The sequence below is a fragment of the Coptis chinensis genome, chromosome 6, assembly GCF_015680905.1.
Source record: "Coptis chinensis isolate HL-2020 chromosome 6, ASM1568090v1, whole genome shotgun sequence".
NCBI lineage: Eukaryota > Viridiplantae > Streptophyta > Magnoliopsida > Ranunculales > Ranunculaceae > Coptis > Coptis chinensis.
In genome coordinates, this window is record NC_141461.1 from 95850766 (window position 1) to 95871085 (window position 20320).

The 20320-nt window shown below is 35.8% G+C and overlaps 1 long non-coding RNA gene across 1 annotated transcript; it reads right to left on the reverse strand.

The window, feature by feature from the left end:
- Window positions 1–11683: 11683 nt before the first annotated feature.
- LOC147495735 (uncharacterized) lies at window positions 11684–19860 on the reverse strand. The gene is made up of 3 exons (XR_015197370.1): window positions 19615–19860; window positions 19446–19533; window positions 11684–11766 (listed from the first exon to the last, which is right to left on the reverse strand). It is a non-coding gene; the product is annotated as an uncharacterized LOC147495735 (long non-coding RNA).
- Window positions 19861–20320: the final 460 nt, after the last annotated feature.

Here is a 20320-nt window from a genome sequence, read left to right on the forward strand (position 1 = left end):
TTAGTTTGTGGCATATGCAATAATAATAATATATTGACTAAATTACAAAGGTGAAATACCTCTTGAATAAACAATATGGCGAGAAGCAAAGAAAAATCAAATCGAACAAAGAACAAAAATTGAAATGTCTTTTTCTTATTGAAGTTTTTTGTCGACTGACTCGACCAGATTAAATGTTACTATTCTAATTTACATGTGTTCATTCCTTTGATTTTCTTCACAATTTTCCTAGCACGCAACAACAAATAACGCATTACTCCTAATCAAAAAACACCGCATAGTAAGTCAAATTAATTATATATTGAGAACTAGATTCTGTGTATGTACATACCTCAACAACAATCCATCAGTCATGTATTTGATCCGTGTTAAACCGGAAGTCATGTCGTCAAACCTAATGGAATAACCAACCCTCTAAACCAACTCAACACCACTTTCCTCAGCCACACGACTCGCAACAGAAACAGTACTAACACTTTGAGGTTGAGTAATCCAAATGACCTTCCCTTCATGGCAGAATCCCGCTTTGTATAAAAACTGCGGTAATTCTGTAGAAAACATAGTCTCAACATCAAGTACAAAAGCTTCAAGAATAGATAGACAATACACTAACTAGTAAACATACCACCAGTAGTACCAACACAATGCAACAAATAAAACTTAAAACTTACGCGTTGATTTTCCGCTTCCAGTTTCGGCTACTACAATCAAAGTATCATTCTTCCTTACTTGCTCAACAAGTCTCTTTTCAAATGACAAAAATTACCATAATATAAAATAAGTAAGAAAACTAAATTTTTTTTACTACCACTCAAAAAAAAAGTAAAATAATACCTGAGGCAATGGGTAAATAATTTCTCTGGTGTTCAAGTCTTTGTTTACTGAAACATAAATAAAAAACTAACGCATTTACTTAAGCTTGCATTATTATTAATATCTACTATCTATATACTAAAGCAGAGACCTCTCATATAGGATTTTCTCCCTCCTATGTGGCACTCTAATATGAAAGTTAGTTTTTTTTTTCTCTCTTATGTGGCACTTTAATCTGAAAGATAGTCTTTTTTAATAGCCTACAATCCTAAGTACATGGAACCTCTTTGGAGAGTTTGAGTGTATTTCTAATTCTTATATTTGGAGAGTTTGAGTGTATTTCCAATTCTTATATATTTGATCAAATAAAAAAAATTGCTAAAAAATAGGTGATTTGTAAAAGGTAATTTCCTATTACGAATCAAACACTTTTAGTGTTCCAATTCTTATATATTTGATCAAATAAAAAAACTTTCTAAGAAATATGTGATTTGTAGAAACTAATTCCCTATTATAAATCATACAATTTTAATGTCTATGATAAATCAATGACTTATTTTGAATATATCCTTAATATGGCCTCAAAATATAGTTAAAAACAATTATACAAAAAATAATATCACAAAATATATAATAGAAAATGAAAAAAAGAAATAACGGCAAAGTAATAATGACAAATATTTAAAAAAAAAATATAATTCTGAATGAAACTAACGTAAAAAAACAATTAATGGGGAATCGAAAACTGGATGCAAATGCATCGAACTAACCTCAAATAATATTTAACGGAAAATCAGAAACTAGATGCCAATGCAAGCATTAAACTAATCTTAAAAAAGTAATTAATAGAAAATTGGAATATCAATACAACTGTATTAAACTAACCTTAAAGAATAATTAACGGAAAATCAAAACTTGGATGCAAATACATCAAACTAACATAAAAAAAAAAAAAAATTGTTAGAAACTGGATGCAAATGCATTGAGCTAACCTCAAAGATTAAATTAACGGAAAATCTGAACTGGTTGCAACTGCATTGAACTAACCTCAAAGAAAAATTAATTATAAATTGGAAACATTATGCAAATATGTTGAACCAATCTTAAAAAATAATTAACGGGAAATCAGAAACTGGATGCAACTGCACTGAACTAATCTCAAAAAATAAACTGGATGCAAATACATTGAACTAACCTCAAGAAATAATTAACGAAAAATTGGAAACTGGATGCAAATTCATTGAACTAACCTCAAACAATAATTAACGGGAAATCAGAAACAAGATGTAAATACAACTTTATCAAATAATAAACGAGAAATCAGAAACTGGATGCAAATGCATTAAACTAATTTCACAGAATAATTAACGGGAAATTAGAAATTGGATGCAAATGCATTGAACTGACCTCAAAGAACAATTAACAGAAAATTGGAAGTTGGATGCAAATATATTGAATTAACCGAAAAGAATAATTAACGAGAAATCAGAAACTGGATGCAACTGCATTGAACTGATCTAAAAAAATAAATAACGGGAATTGAAAATTGGATGCAACTGCATTGAACTAACCTCAAAATATAAATAACGAAAAATCAGAAACTGGATGCAAATGCATTGAACTAACCTCAAAACATAGTTGGGTTATTTGTTGTGGAAATATCTCGATAAGTATAGTTTTGTATTTAAAATGGTGTTTATCTTATCTCTTTCTGTATGATTGAGAACTCTTTGCTATTGAAGTAGCTTCAATATATATGAATTTCATCTTATTAGGCAATCTCACAAAACTTCAATCAAACTTTTTTTATTAAATAACAAAATGAAGTTGAAGGGTTTTATCAAAGGTGAGTTCTTTTTTTTAATGGAGAGTGAGGTTTTCACGTTATAAGAAATTTGGTTGAGTGATCAATATAATATTAATATATAATATTTCTACATATTTGTAAATATTTTTCATAATAATTAATATAAAAACACCCGTTCGTAGATAATCTTTGAAGATTCCACATAGTGAGTCATGCATAATTTAAAGAATAATTAATGGAAAATCGGGAATTAGATAATCTTCGATGATCCCACATAGTAAATCAAGCATAATTTACTTTTTATGTTATGTTTGTAAGGACACTACAGATGGATCAGTAGAAGTTGGTATTACACACCACATTGGATAATTAAAAGGAAATCGAAAACTGGATTCAAATACATAACTGAGCTCAAAGAGTAATTAACGGGAAATCGGAAACTTTATCCAAATGCAATAAACTAAACTTAAAAAATAATTAACTATAAATCGAAAACTGGATGCAATTGCATTAAACTAACGTCAGATAATAACTAATGGGAAATTAGAAATTTGATGCAAATCCTTGAAAAATATCTAACAGGAAATTGGAAACAGTATGAAAATACATCAAACAAACCTCATATAATAATTAATGGAAAATCAGAAACTGGATGCAAATAAATTGAACTAAACTCAAAAAATAATTAAAACAGAAAATCAAAAACCGAATGCAACTGCATTGAACTAACCTCAAAGAATAATTGGTGGGAAATCGGAAACTAAATGCAAATGCATTAAAATAATCTCAAAGAATAATTAACAGAAAATCAGAAACGAAATATAATTGCATCAAACTAACCTCAAAGCATAAATAATCAGAAACTAGATGCAGATGTATTGAACTAACCTTAATGAGTTATTAACGGGAAATCGGAAATTGGATCCAAATGCAATGAAATAATCTCAAAGTCTAATTAACGAAACATTGAAAAATGGATGAAATTGCAGTGAACTGACCTAAATGAATAATTAATTGGAAATTATAAATTTGATGTAACTGCATTGAACTAACATAAAAAAATAATTAATGGAAAATTGAAAACTTGATGCAAATGCATTGAACTAACCTCAAATAACAATTAACATAAAATTGGAAATTAGATGCGACTGCATTGAACTAACCTCAAACAATAATTAACGGAAAACCAAAAACTAGATGTAACTGCATTAAACTAAAATCAGAGATTAACTAACGGGAAATCAGAAATTGGATGCAAATGCATTGAAATAACCTAAAAAAATAGTTAACTGGAAATCGGAAGTCGAATGTAACTGCATTGCACTGACCTCAAAGCATAAATGTCTGCTTTTTTAGCCTTCTCACATGAGTAATTATGAGTAATTAGGAACCCAAAACGAAAGTGAGTTTATAAAAACAGACTCTTACATGTATGCAAACTGTATATAAATTGTAAACTATCGAACTAACATAGAAAAACAATTAACGAGAAATCAGAAACTGGATGCAGATGTATTGAACTAATCTCAAAGAGTAATTAACGGGAGATTGGAACCTGGATGCAAATGTAATGAACTAATCTCAAATACTAATTAACGAAACATCGAAAACTGGATGCAACTGTACTAAATTAACCTTAATGAATAACTAACGGGAAATCATAAAGTGGATGTAATTGCACTGAACTAACCTCAAATAATAATTAACAGGAAATCAAAAACTTGATGCAACTGCATTGAACTAACCTCAAAGTATAATTAATGAGAAATTGGAAACTGGATGCAACGTTTTTTTTTTTTTTTTGTGGTTAAGCTAGGGATTGGCAGGCCCTCACCTGTTGTATTGCTTAAGAAACTCTTACATCGGTTGTTCCTTGGGCATCCACAATACTATAAAGGGGCTGATCGGGGGGGAGGAGGGGGAGACAAAGAAAAAAGAAATTACGTTATGTGCATCCTGTGATGGGCTAAAAGTAGCCAAATAGTCTGCTGTCCTATTCATCTCTTGTACCACATGATTGAAGGAGATGTACTCAAAAAGGAGACTCACATTTTGGATGGCAGTGACTAAGTCTAGGCAGTACCAAAGGGGCTTCTCTTGCTTATTAATAGCATTTACTGCCCTCAGCGAATCTGACGCAACTTCCACTTTCAGAATCCTCTCATGGATGCATCTTTTTAACCCGACGTCAATAGCTAAAAGTTCTTGGAATAGCACTGATTGCATTCCGCCTTTTCCTGTGAAAGCCGCAACCACTTGACCTTGGCTATCTCGTATTGCCCCTCCATGTCCAGCACCATTACTGCTTAAGCTTCCATCAGTATTAAGCTTCACTCTATTTTTGAGTGGTGGACCCCAAGAGCAGCCAGTAGACACCAGGAACTTGAACTGCAGGTTGAGCCCTATTATGGTACCCAGAGCTCGGGCATCCAAAGAATCCTTTACCTGTGGTTTTAGGACTACTAGGTTGTTTTTGAGGTCTCGTTCCAACTTGTAGAACAGCTCCAATGCGTTCTTGCTGGAGCCTTGAAAGTGTCGCCTGTTTCTCTCTTTCAGTTAAGTCCACAAAAAACAAGATAAGTAAACTTTGTACACTTCCCCTAATTCATGCCTTTTACAAAGCCTAATGATGGACGACCATTCTCAGTTAGAAGATCTAGCATTAGTAGAGATACCAAGTAGCTCTTTAATCTTGGATATGATCTGCTAGGAGTAAGGGCACTCAAAGAAAAGATGCTTAAAGTGTTCTCTACTGCTATTACATAAGCAGCATGTAGAGTGAGAAATGACTTTTCTTTGCACCAAACGGTCTTGGGTAGGTATAGTGTTGGAGAAGAGCTGTCAACATGTGAATGAATGCCTTGGCAGAACCCATTTTCCCCACACAAAGTTATACCACCTCACTTTGTTTCCAACTGGGCTGAGAGCAGTGTAGGTGCTACTAAATGTATAGAGACCACTCTGATGGGGAGTCCACACTTTCTTGTCTTGTAGGAGATTTTTATAGATGTTAGTAGTGAGAATTTCAGTCTTGAGATCAGAAGACAACATGAGAAGCACGTGGTAATTCTAATTACCATTATCTAACAAACAACTGACCTTGGCATCCATAGGAAACTGCCACGCTGACAAGGCATCGACATTAAATAGGAGAGGAAAGTTGCCACACTAGATATCATGCCAGAGCAGCGTATTCTCACTATAACACCTCTATTTTTATTAATGTCCAAAATTAATTATTTTACAAAGTTTAATATAATATTAACTAAGTCTTAAGTTAAGTTGAGTGAATATGAATGTTTGACTTTTTGAAAAAAAGAGGGAAAATAGTTTGTTTGGTTTGAAAATAATTTAATATGAAAGTTTTTAAGTTTTAAAATAAAGTGTAGAGATTTTTCTAATAAGAAAACATGGAGAGAATAATTTCATAATTTATGGGAGAAAATATGTAAAGTTTCTTAAAGTAAAATATGGCAGAGAATTCTTTAGAATGGGATGGTTTATAAAAAATGGAGGATTTTTAAGAAAACTAATTTTTTTGCTTAGAACTAGACAAGTTAAAACAAAGAAGAACGGAGCTCGGATTGTGCATCTCTTATCTAGCGGTGGATCAGATTTGTGGCGTTCTATTTTATATATTTTCTGCCGGAATACGAAGGTGAGTAGTTATAGTTTTTTTGTTTTCACCGAATTGAAGCTACGGGTAGGAAGGAAAAAAAAACTATATGTTTTTTATCTGTTTTCTTCCGCTCAGTTTTTGTTCTGTTATTCTATGTTGTTTTTCTCTCATCCTGTTAAATGGTTAACTTTTTAAACATTATGTGTTGATTTGCTTAATTACTAAACCTTTGGAAGTAGATTTGTTGAAACTGTTAGACTGATCGAACTCTGGAGTTTGTTAATGGCGTCGCCAAGCCAAAAGAACAAAATCGTCCTGATTGTTTTGTTTGAACTCTTTTTTGTTGTGATGTTAAATTGTTGGTTTGATGTTGGTTGTTGATGTTTGATTGGGTGCTGGAGAGTGTGTAGTTGAAGCTTTGAACAGGCGTTAATGGAGGTTGAGATATCGATCCAGTTTTGATGAAGGGTATTGATTTAATGAATTGAGGTTTTTGCTTTTGTTAAAGTTGTAGGGGTTTTGATGGGGATTAAAATCGGTGGGATGAGAGTGGAGGAAGAGAGGTTGGTGGTGGCCGGAATTTGCACTGGTGCGTTGGTGAGGGAGACGACCTTAGTTGGGCTTGGGCCCGAACAACTCATTTTGTTTGGTTGGGCCAGTTTCATTTCTTTAGTTCTTTGGGCCGAACCCATTTGTGTTTTGGGCCAGATCAGTTTAAGTTTTTTGGGCCAGTTTCTTTTATTTCTTTGGGCTGATTTTCATTTTTATGTGGGCTGGTTTTATGTTTCCAAGTGGGTCGGCTTATAAACTTTTGGGCTTAAGATTGTTTAGTTGGTTTAGGCCAAAACTTAGTTGCTGTTGGGCCAAAATCTATTAGTTCTTTGGGCCAATTTCTGTTTTGTTTGGGTTATGTTCATATGACTTAAAATGGGTCCAATTTGGGTCTTTAAGTGTTTAGACTTTTGGACTTTGGTTTCGGGCCTTGGTTTTGGGGCTTTGTCTTGTTTAATTTGATTAGGACAATGGGTTGAACTGTTTTAAACATGGGTTTGGGTTAGGACTTGTTTGGATGAACACCGGTTTGGGACTGGTGGTTGTTGGGCTTGACCTATTGACCAGTCAACTCTTTGACTATTGACCGTTGACTTTGTTTACTTTTTATATATTAAATTTTATAGACTAATCAAATGGTAGAATGTTGTGGAAGCATATATAAACTGGTTTGTCATTATTTAAGAAAGATTTGACGTTGATACTGTGCAATTTTTGACATGTGACTAGAGTGGAATTTTAGGAGACATAATATTCTTAAAACGCTATAAAAATGTTATGCGGTACGTTTGGAGCAATTGTGACATTATGTGGTATGTTGAAATTATTGTTCTGTTAAATGATATCATATGTTAGGATATCTATTAAATGCAATATCTTGGAGAAATAAATGTAAACGCTCCATCATGATATCTGTGAGATGCTGCTATGAGGTAGTATAATATCTGTGGATATTTCCCAAGGGATTGTGGCTTAGTGCAATAATTTATTTGGCACGTGAAAGAATGAAAGTTGTTATGAGATGTATTAAGATATTTCTAAATATTGTGGTTTAGTGCAATAATGTATTTTGGCATGCACTTGATAGAGTGAAATGGTTATGAGATATAAATGTATGATACTTGAATAAATTACGTAACGCAAATCCTATAATCTAGCTACCATAACTCATGTGATTTGGCCCTTGTGTTGGACGTATGTGATATAATTGGCCCTTGTATAGGGTGTATGAGATGCTGATTGACCCATATGTAGGGAAATCGTAGCCGAATAGTGGCTTGATTTTCTCGTTCGCAAAATTAGAACGAGACGCGCGATATTTTATGCCGAATAGTGGCAGTACCTACATAATGATGTTCGTGTGGGGGTTACCTGGTATGCGATATCCCGCTTAGGGTAACTACACACGTAGTGGTTCATTATGTGAAGGGAGGCATGTGGATGTACATGTTCGGCGTTGGGAAGCGATTGTGGTAGCCCGGGAAACTAGGTAAAACATAGAGACGACATGATTCTAGAAACACTTGAAGGAACTTTAAACAATAATTGTGATGATATATCAAAGTGTACGCTAAATCTATAATAAATGATTTATTATAATTTAGGTTGCATTCACAATTGTTTTGCAGAAGGGTGGGTTGAATTGATTATTTATGCAAGTGTGACCCACTCTGTGATTAGGCTTATACCAGTGTAAGTATAAAGTAAGTTTTAGTTTTGTTATTTTATTATTAGATGCAGTTGATCTAGTACGGTTGGAAGCTAAGGCGCCTTAGTGGAAGAACTACTTGCCTTAATTATTGTATTTAAGAATATTGTATTATTCGTTAGATGTTAAGGCGCTTCAATGGAGGAACTAACTGCCTTATTGATTGTGTGTATATATATATATAAGTATGTTTTGTATTTTAGGGCTACTCATACCAGCATTGTTTATAATGCTGACCCGATTTACATGTTTGCTTATCGGGTGTGTTCATAAAATGAACACAGTTGATAAGTCTTGACAGGATTAATGTTAAAGAAGGTTAATTGATGCTTGTGGTTCGCTTTAGCGTCTCTTTACATGATATGTTTTGTTTTCCCTTGAGGTGCAACAGATTTGTAATTGAGACAATGTTTTTGTATTTTCAGTTGTAATTATAATTAAAGAGCTATTGAAAGGAAATTTGTAACTGAACCATATTTGTGAATTTTTGTAATGAAGAGAACTTTTGTTTATTTAAAATTTTTTATTAGTTTCAAATTATTGGGATAATTAAACAGATTAAGGGTTTTGGAAGTTTGAGAGTGCATCACACCTCGAAAATCGAAAAGTCAGGAACAAATATTGTTTTTTCGATTTTGTCAAAATTCGGGGTGTGGCACTCACCATTAGCGATCGTATACTTGATGAGCTTCTTAGAATTCTTTTGGGCATCTAGAATTTTTCTCCAAGACCAAGAACAGTCCTTCGGAGTTGTCATAGTCCAGAAGAATTGTTGCTTTATGTGGTGTTTCCAAGTCCAATCCACCCATATAGTTTCCTCTTTGAATGCCACTTTGAAGACTAATCCGCAGTAGGCTCCCTGGTTCCATCTTTGAAGATTTGCAAATCCAAGTCCTCCTTCATTTTTTTGTTTGCTCATGGTACACCAGCTAGCATGATGAAAGGCTTTCTGCAATCCAATAGAGGACCATAGAAAGTGAGCACAAATTTTCTTGACTTGATCCAGAACCATTTTAGGCAAAACGAACGTTCTAGCCCAATATATATGGAATGATAGAATAACTGACATGATCAGCATGGCTTTTCCTGCATGAGAGAGTTGTCGGGCTTTCCAATTTGTAAACTTTTGGGTGACTCGTTCAATTAAAGGTTGACATTCTCTTATGCCCAATCTTCCCGAGATCAAAGGAAGGCCCAAGTACTTGACAGGGGTTTTTACCAATTGAACTCCTAATATATAAGCAAGTGATTGAGCATCTTGATGGTTGAAGGCACCAGTAAGTATGGTGGTCTTGTGAGTATTGATGTGCAGTCCAGTTGCCCTTCCAAACTCCAGGAGACATTCTTTAACTGCATGTATAAAGTTGTTATCCCCTTTACAAAAGAGAAGGACATCGTCTACGAAGGCAAGGTGTGATAGTTTAACTCTCTTGCATTTAGGGTACTATATTAAACTAACCTGAAAGAATAATTAATGGAAAATCAGAAACTTGATGCAAATCCATTGAACTAATAACCCTAAAACATATTTGTATTATATGTATGGGGACTAAATGTCTCGACAAATATAGTTTTGCATTTTAAGTAGTGTTTATCATAATTCTTTTATTGTGATTGGGAATGGCTTGCTATTCAAGTAGCTTCAATATTATCTTCACCATATTGGGCATCCTCACAAAACTTCAATCAAACTTCTATTGTTAAACAATCAATCTGTTTTAGTGATTTATACACATTAGTACGTAAGCCGAGTGGTGAGTATTTACCGCTAAATCACCATAAATCTAATAAAACTATTATACAAGCTAGATCGAGTTTAAGATAATTCCATTTGAAAATTATGGATTAATATCCTAACCCACAAAGTGAAGAGGCTATCTCAATTTGATTCTTTAGTTTTCAAGTACTTATGCATCATAATCGCTGCTCATTAACGTATTTCGGTTTATTTTTGTAAACACCCCATGTTTGCACCCCACACATAATTCATTCACGATTTTGCCTTGAATTAAATTTGATCATATAAGGTGATTTGCTTTCTAAAGTTTTCATTTCTACTTCAAACTTCTTTCTTTTCATCTTCTTTTAGTTTCTTTAGACTCTCCTCATCATGTTCTAGCTATGGCTGAAGTTTTGTTGCTTTTTGAGTTTTGAGCTGAAAATGACCAAAATGCCCCTGTAACCCTTTGGAGCCCAAATCTCGTTTTTTCCACTCTTTCTTTGGATGAAATTATTTCATATTTGAATTCCCCTTGAAAAATCCTTCGAAATGAGTACAAGCTTGCCTAGGTTCCTTTTGGATTTCAGAAATCCTAATCTTGCCTATCTAGTTTTTCTGCTTTCAAATTTGCATAGACTTGTTGAGTGCAACAATATTTTGGAGTAAGATTTCGACCTAAGGGTATTTTTAAGAGTTCATGGAACTTCCTAATGGATTAATGAACAACTTTTGTGAAGAAGAGCTTGCCTAATCTTGACCCGGTCAAAGGGAATTTGCAGTATTGAAAATATGGTCAAAATGGGTTTTTTTGTGGATTTTGGACTTGTGCTCGTGGGCTGTGGATCCAGCTCGAGTTGGACCTTTTCATTAGGGTTTCTAGCCCATTTATCAAGCCTCCAAAACCCTAGAGAACCTTCCTTATCTGTTTGATTTGATTTGATCCCAAAAATCAAGAATATTCTAAAGAATATGCCATTTTGGAGCCATGTTTGGAAACCCTGGATTATGGACTCATTGAGGACGTGTAGGGCTTGATTTTTTGCCCTAATCCATCTGAAGTATCCAAAAACCAAGGGCCAAGATCACACCCTTTATCCCACCTCCTGAATCAAGGGCCAGATTTAAGAGGTGCAACCAGAAAGAGATCAAGCCATTGGATTTTTCTTCATCAACACTCAGCCATTTGATCAAACTCATTACCATATTTGAATCCATGCCCAAAAGCTATAAATATGGGTCTCATTCACCCACAAAAAACATCTGGAGCTAGGAATTCAGTGTTAATAATCTGGACCTAGCTATTCAGAGCTAATAGCCTAGTAGTTTTCTTTTCTTAAGTGTTCTTCTTTTTTTTTCTTTTCTAGTTCATTATTCTAGAGTAGAATTTCTTTAGTTTAATCTGGAGTTGAAGGTAAAATTTCGACTTCGAGGTTTTTCTAATAAAGTTCTTCGTGTTCTTCGTCTTTCGTCTTTCGTCTTTTTTTCCCTTCTTTCGATCTTGAGTAGAAGCTTCTTTTCACCAAAAGTTGTTTTTTTTCTCAAATCACCTGTTTCAATCCAAAAATCATAGTTGTTAATTCCAAATCAAGTTTATCATCATCATTTATCAACAATCAATCAAGATCATCAATTAATCAATCAATCTACAATCAAGTGTGAGGCAACATTCCAAACAAGGTGACATCTTTCTTTTCTCTTTTATTTTAATTATTATTGCATATTAGGATTATTTTTTTTAGTTTTATTATAGCATATAGTTATTAGTTTTTTTTAATAATTTAGTGAGGATCATCCAACTTGGTAGATTAATTTTTTAAGTTTTCTTCGTTTGCCTATCTTAATACATTACACCTCAATAGAAGTAAGGCTGGTTTTACCAGGCGAGCGTGGGTGCCTAACACCTTCCCACATCGTACCTTGACTCCCGAACCCAATAATCATCTAGTTTCGAGGGCTAGTCCTTCACATAGGTTTTACTCAACTTTTCCTTAATAAAGTTAGTGGCGACTCTAAAATCAATTGCATAGATCTAGGTACACATTTTTGTGTGTACAGGTTTTTTGGCGACTCTGCTGGGGACATCACTAAAGAGTCAGACTTACGTTTTCGTTGAGGTGTTTCAGTTAAGATAGGAAAGAAGAAAGCTTATCCAGAAGCTAGTTGGAACAGAAGGTCAGGGTTAAGGTTATCTCGTGTAACCATTAACTCGCTGATTGAAATGGAGAATTTACCAGACAGTTCTTCTCAAGCGTTATCTCTGCCACCTATATCTTCATCACAAATGTCTATGCCACAAGGAAGTTCTCCACCAATACCTTCGCTTGAAGGGCAAATGTTATCAAGTAACACTTGAACTCCTCATACAAATGGCTCTGGTGAATCACCAACGCCTACCAGTCAAGAGTAATTGATAAAGAAGGCGATGGAAAAGATGTTTCTCAAGATGATGTCAAAGTTTGCAATAACTCCAAGTCTGGGTCAACCACAACAACCAGGTATCGCACTACCCCCCATGGTTAGTCCTAACCTTACCATTCTACCAACCTCATTACCCACTCCGTATGCAACACATAGATCAACCCAATTGCATGCTCCTATGCCAACCCATACTTTGTCCCAATTTTTCCCTCAGGATAACCCAACCTACATGCCTTAACCATCCACTTATCAAACTTTTCAAAGCCCAAACCAAATTCCAACTACAACCATGATGTCAACCCATTCATGTTACCAACCCCAACCTATTTTCCACAAACTCCACAACCACTATTCTACACGAACCCTCAAAACCAAGTGCAAAACCTAATCCAACCACCGGTTGACCCCGTAATGGAGGAGATTAAGAAATTGAAAGAAGCAATGACCAAGATGAAAGGTGGAGACTTGGACCTTGATAATCTATGTCCATATCCACAGATCAGAGTACCACATGGATTCGAATTTCCAAAGATGGAGCGATATGAGGGAACCGGTTGTCCAAAGGCCCACATTCGTATGTATGCAAGTTATCTACAACCGATGGGAATCGGGCCAGAACTAATGGTTCAACTATTCCAGAGGAGTCTTAAGGGTGCAGCCCTTACTTGGTGGATGAATATTGAAACACAAAAATCAAGACTTGGCTCGAATCGGTAAACGCCAGAGCTCACTTCTCTTACAACACCGATATCCAAATGGGCGAAGGCAACTTGAAGCTTTGAAGCAAGGTCCGAATGAAAGCTTTACCGAGTATATTACAAGATGGAGGACAAAAGCAGCCCAAATCATTGATAGGCCCACGGAGTAGGAGCAAATTAGATTGGTTATGAAGAGTTTGAACCAAGAGTATGCGACTAGGCTAAGTGCTAGTTATCATCCGACATATCAAGCCTTAGTTGCCGTTGGATCACAAATTGAAGATGGATTATCATCTGGCAATATTTCTCCCATCAGCTCAATGTCTACAGGATCTAACCCGCAGAAGAAGAAGCCTCCCACTGTAATGGTGAACAACTAAGAAGCCAATGTGGTTGCTACACAAGTTCAACCTCGACCACATCATAAATTCAGTCGGAGGTGGCAAACAGCCCTTCTTCCAATCAAATTGCATATCCTCTAAGACAACAAGGATATCAAAATAGAGGGTTCCCCAAGCCTCAGAGGTAGTTCACAGAGCTACCGTACCCATTGTCGGTCATTCTCAAGGCTTTGATCCAACAAGGCCTAGTTACACTATTGCAACCTAGGCCTCCTCCAAATCCGATTTCATACTGGTATGATACTTCAAAACACTGTGATTTTCATCAATCTCCAGGACATCTTACAGAGAAGTGTGGTGCTCTTAAACATACGATCCAAGATTTGATTGATTCGGGAAGAATTGATGTTTCACATCTTGGCACTCCGAATGTGACAACAAATCCATTGCCATACCATAATGGGGGAGTTCACACATTAGAGTTGGTCAAGACTAAAGATCCAACTTCTTTTATTACTCCTATCAAGCAAGAGTCCAGTGTTAGCACCACAAGGCTAGTCAATCTTCATGATGCAGTTAGAGAATGCATGAGGCAAACAAATTCTAGAGGTATCCAATTAAATGAGGTGGTGGCACCATTTCTACATACTCCACAGATTCAAAAGCCGTTCAAGTTGACTAGAGAGCATCTAGAATCCTTTATGATGCAGAGGCCCATTACGAAATGGGTAGATCCTTTGAATACATCTCAATCTGCGGCATCACAAGTTGGGTCAAAACCTCAAGGACCCGTGATTTGCCAGAATCCAACTCAGCAGCAGGTGATCCTAACTCCTATCATAATCCCCAAGGTCCAGTTTGTGCCAGCCAAGAGTCACGATACCGAGGAGGTTCTAAGGGAAGAAGTTAATTGAGCCCGAGAAAAGTAAAGATGACTCAACAATCTCACTACATCAGTTGAAGCAATTAGAACCTAGTTTGGCAGAAGAATGTGTTGAGACTCATGGTTTGACAAGAGGAGGAAGGATATACAAGCCACTACACTTACAGAAGGATCAGGTTTTGGCCCAACAACCTGACCTGCCTATGGCTACTGAACCAGAGAAGCAGGATGGTAATGAAGTAATCCAACAATTGCAGAAAACCAAGTCCAACATTTCCATATGTGGTTTACTCATGGCATCACCCCAACATAGGCAAGCAGTTCTTCAAGCCTTGAACCAGGCTCATGTTCCAACTTCCATCCAGCCGAATGATTTGGCACGTACAGTCGCATCCCTCAGGAAAACAAACTCTATAACATTTTCTGATGATGATTTGACCGCAGATGGAATAACCCACATGAAAGCATTGACTATTACGGTGCATTGCAACAACCATAAGGTGCCATTTGTACTGATTGACAACGGATCCGGTTTGAATATCTGCCCGGTCAATTCTGTGAAAGCCATTGGAATCATGCCTGAAGACTTCACTTTCACTAAGGGTACAGCCAGAGCAGTTCATGGGTTTGATAATCAGAGAAGAGAAGTCCTTGGCGAGTTCACAACTGACGTCCAAATAGGTCCAGTCACGTTCAAAGTCACATTCTTGGCTATGGACATCGAGGCTAATTACAATTTCCTTTTGGGCAGACCATGGCTACACCTGGCCGGCGCAATTCCCTCTACACTTCACAGAAAGCTTAAGTTCTTATGGCAAGGGAAGATTATCTGCGTCACTAGTGATTCGGATGATCTGGATTTTTCAGAAGAGCATAAGGTAATACCAATGATTGAAGGAAATTGTAACTACACTGAGAAACCATTAGGGATTGTGGAGTTTAGAGCACCCGACAAGGAGAAGCTCCCTACCCGTTTTGCAATGGAAATCCCAAGACGACTCAGATGTTCCGTAAGCAGAACTATTTTCCAGGACTTGGATTGGGAAAAACCCAAAACGGCATCTTAGAACCACTGCAGATTCCTAGTCAAGATGATCGAAAAGGGCAAGGCTATACTGAGGAGGTTGTGGAAGGACTATCAGAATTGTTTATTAATTCTAGTGCCACGGTGAATTGTCTCAAATTGGCTCTACCTGATCTAAGGGCAGAGATTGATGCTATTATTGATTCCAACATGTTATGGAGTGAAGATGATGACCCAGATCCAAACTCATAAGTTACTATTTCAGAGCCAGATATTAATTCATATTCAGGATATCGCCAACTTAGGTTGGATCATGAGGCTAGACAGTTTAGTTGGATAAATGAGGTTAGATCGACATCCTCCTTGTCAGGTATAGACAATACTCCATCTTTTACTTTAGCCAGTTCCCTAGGGTTAGGATTTGACCTAGGAGACAAGACTGTCACACCTTATCATGTCCAATTGGACCCTCAAACCATACTTGATTTGGATGATCTGTTGAATATGGAATCTATTATTGACCCAGTTCCAGTGGATGTTGAGAACATGCCACTTTCTGACTCCCAGATGCAATATGAGATTTGGGAAAGGTTTTTAGAGACCTTAGATTCTGATGAGTATCCATTCATTAATGGAGACTATGATGATTGGGGAACGTAAGTCATTATTGATCCAATCCCCAGCCATCATATTGCTCCGATTGAGCCACCGGATGAATCCGATAGGGCTCAAAGGGCGTGAAACTTTTTGTTCTAACTCCTTTTGTATATAGTTATATTTCAAAAATTCAAAAAAATCAAATATTTCAAAAATCCAAAAAAAATCAAATATTTCCAAAATCCAAAAAAATCATGATATTTCAAAAACCCAAAAAAATTAAAAATTTTCAAAAATACAAAAAATCAAAAAAGTTTTCAAAATCCCACAGAATATGATTTACCCACTTGCCTTAGTGCAAGATGATTGAATGACTTGTGCAGCTTACTATGATCCCCTCCTTTCAACAATGATGAAAAATGGACAATGAAGCTACCGAGTCCATTCTTTCTCATGAGCAGTCTGAGGATTGACAGACACTAGTCATTGTGGAGACAAAGACCATCAACCTTGGCACCACAGATGAACCACATTATGTGCAGATTGGTATAACCTTGATCCCCTTTGAGCGTTGAAGCCTGATCAAATTACTTAAAGAATCCATAGAAGTGTTGATCATATCTATGACAATCTATTGTCTTAAGATGGTACATGATTTTCATTATTCGTAGATGAGAGAATCACTCACCGAGAAGAAGAAATTGAGGAGGAAGAAAGTTCAACGGTTATGTTTGAGAAGATTTTTCGAATGTCTAAGATCACCAACATCAACATCAGCATTATGCATATACCTTTGTGGAGAGGGCAAAACTCCACAACATCATTTGATCAACTTCCCTACTGAAGAAGGGGAATATTCTGCATTCCATCAATCAACGGCTACTAAGCCAATCAACCAACCAGCTACCCTACCGTGGAGAGGGCAAATTCAATATTGCATCATTAGCTTCGATCGAAGACATGAGAGCTATCTATCAAAGAAGTCAACTGACTCGAATCTAACTACATCAAAGAGTGGAATGCTAAGAAGAGTTCATCTATGATCAACATTCTTGAGAGCCGAGATATGAAGGAGGGCATTGATGTTCCACTGGGACTTAGATACCAATGGAGACAAATTGTTACAAGTAAAGCTAAGCAAGCAGATCCAGACTAGAGTGGAATCAATGAACCAGAAAGTTCAAACCCAACAGTGAATGTCCATTCACTATGAAGATTTTACATGGGAAATCCTACCAATGTCGACCAATTAAATAGGTACTACTTTTTACCCAACTTTGTTTATTTTAAGACGAAAAATATAGTGGAAATCTTAGAGAGACGATGGAACAGACCATCTTTGATCGTTTTGTTTTTAGCCTCATAAGCACACCTAATATCATATGTTCCCGATTGAAGCCCATTTGAGCCTTAGCATATTCTTTTGTTTCCCACAATATAAGCCCATATCTTTTAGGAAGCCTAATAAATCCTTAGCATACCCATAGATTACCTATACCCACTCTTATAGAACTTGTCATGGTCCAGGGACATCATTCCATCCTTCTTTGATCATGAAACAATCACCCCCCCATGTTATTTATCCCAAGAAGGTGTTGAAAAAATCCTAGTGCAAGGGCAAAAAAAAAAAAAAAAAACCCCGTCATAACTCAAAATGCTTAGAGTTACACAAAATAATTAAGACCGGTCCAAAATGGAAAACCTAAACAAGGGGCAGTTTCATTTGAGATTTGAAATCCGTATCATCATCTCACTACCTTCATTCCAATTACTCATCCCTTTATATGACAAGTTCTACTCAAATTTTTTATCCTATCCTTTCTTTCTGTGCCCATCACCTAAGCCTATATTATAGTCCTATAAAAGTCCGCTCTTGATCTCTAAGTCCACTATATCTCCTAGTTGAGAAGTACTCAGGGGAAAAAAAAAAATGGAAGGCATTGGAGGATTCACTACTAGTGATTGCGATGTATGAGGAAGTCGTCTCCAGAAGATTGGTCATATGCTTTATGCTCTATCTGTTTAGGAAGAAAGTTTTTGGGCATCGTTCAATGCTTTGTGAAGGTCAAACAATTAAAGGGAAAAGAATATCATCTAATTCATAGGTGCCAAGTTTGATCGTACTTCTATCCTATAGTCGTCCTTATGCTCATCTTCTTGTCGGTAACTCATTCCCCCAATTTCACTTGTTATGCAATCATCTGTGGTATTTCTTATTCTGTGAAAAAAAAATTGTTTTGTTTTCCATGGTTTTCAAAATGAATTTCAAAAAAAAAAAAAAAAAAAGATTTGTTTTCGAAAACTTGGTTTGCTTTGGATGGCTTATGATGAAAAATCTAGGCTTTCAAGCATTGTCACCAAGTACGGTACGGATTTAAAACGGTGTATTTGAAAAAAAAACTTAGTTCGTGTTTTAAACGGAACGTCTCGGGAAAAAAACCGAAAAAAAAAAAAAAAAAAAAAAAAACGTGGGGCATAAAAAACGGGTTTAAAACGGTAAAACGGGTTTAAAACATATAATACTTACAATACGTAAAAGAAACAGTAAAAACCGATGATAAAGAATATAATAAATAAATAATTTGATTTTTTTATAAGAGTGGAAAAAAGAATTGACACATAAAATAAAAATAAAAATAATACAAATGAAAGAAAATTCAAATACATGAAAGTATCAAATTATCATTACTTATCCAAATACTAGAAGTTTTAGATTCAGTACCAAAACACGACTCTAAATAAGATACTACTAATTGCCAACCATAATGGCATAATCAAGTTCTACAAATAAGTTAATAACTTTAAAATTTATAATTAATTATTAATAGTCCAAAACAAGATAAAACTGTCTCAATAAGTCAATCTAACCCCACTCTTCAAAAAGGTAAACTCCAAAATCCATTTTCTTCTTCGTGTTTTCTTTTAGATTAAAAAAAAAAAAAGTTTTAAACGGGAGATTTTCAAAATCTCGGGTTTTAAACGTTTTTTAAGTTTAAAACGGGTTTTTTTGAAAAACCCGGGTTTTAAACTGGAACCAGACGCCTTGCCAATATCTCGGGTTTTAAACGCGTTTTTTTTCAAAAAAACGCCGAACTTGGTGACAATGATTTCAAGTACGTAGAAAATTATGAAGCCAATATTCCTAACTAAACCATGTACTTGTTTTACTAACATAGCATGCATACACCACAATTTTTCTAACTATTCACGCTAACATAGTTGCATTATAGTTTTATGTACTGTATATCATGTATATTATACTAACCTGTTATGGAGAGAAATAATGCCCCACGCCTAATCTTTGCCACGAAAGTTTCTCCCAAGTTCCACAGGCCGTCCAAGACCACAAATTCCTGTATGTGATGGACGACTGTTGGTGAACAAGATGAGCTTCAATAATAAATTGAAGGGAGTAAAGAGGCGTTTCGGTTTACCACTGCATTGTAGAGCCACTATGGCCAATATATCTGTCTGGACGACCCATTAGAAAGATGTTCTAAGGATTTGTGCGACTCATCTTGATATGGCGAGACATTAATTCGGTGATGTCACTGTCGCCACGTTCTTCAACCTCTTTTGCTGGACGTGATTTCACCCCAAGGTATGTTTCTCTTTGTCTCTCTTGCTGCTGGACGTCGGCCAAAGGTATGTAAATTCTTTTTTCGTTTGCGCTCGAGTTCTGTGTGTTTATATAGGCGATTATAGGGTCTGTGCGATATTAAATGTAATGATTGGTTAGGAAAGCACGCATGTGAAATGGAAACCTTCCTTTAATGAGAAATGGTTTATTTCCAAAAAGACAAAACTGTTTGAATTGTCAAAGATTCCTTTCCGTAATTCCATCGTTTTAAAGGGTCTGTTTTCATAAAATGATATGGTGCTAATACTAACAAGGAAGGTCGGGGTACATCTTACCTGTTTGTCACCCGGTTTGGCCTGGTTCAGTTTGGTCCAGGTTGACCCGGTTGGTCCAGACTGGCCCGGTTTTCACTTGTTGGACCGGGTTCTCACCAGTTGACCCATTTTGACCAGTTTAGACAGTTGACCAAGTTTGACCCCAAAAAAAAAAAAAAAAAAAAAAACTTTCCAAAAAAAAATAAAATAAAATAAAAAATAATGAATATTAGTACCATGGGGTTC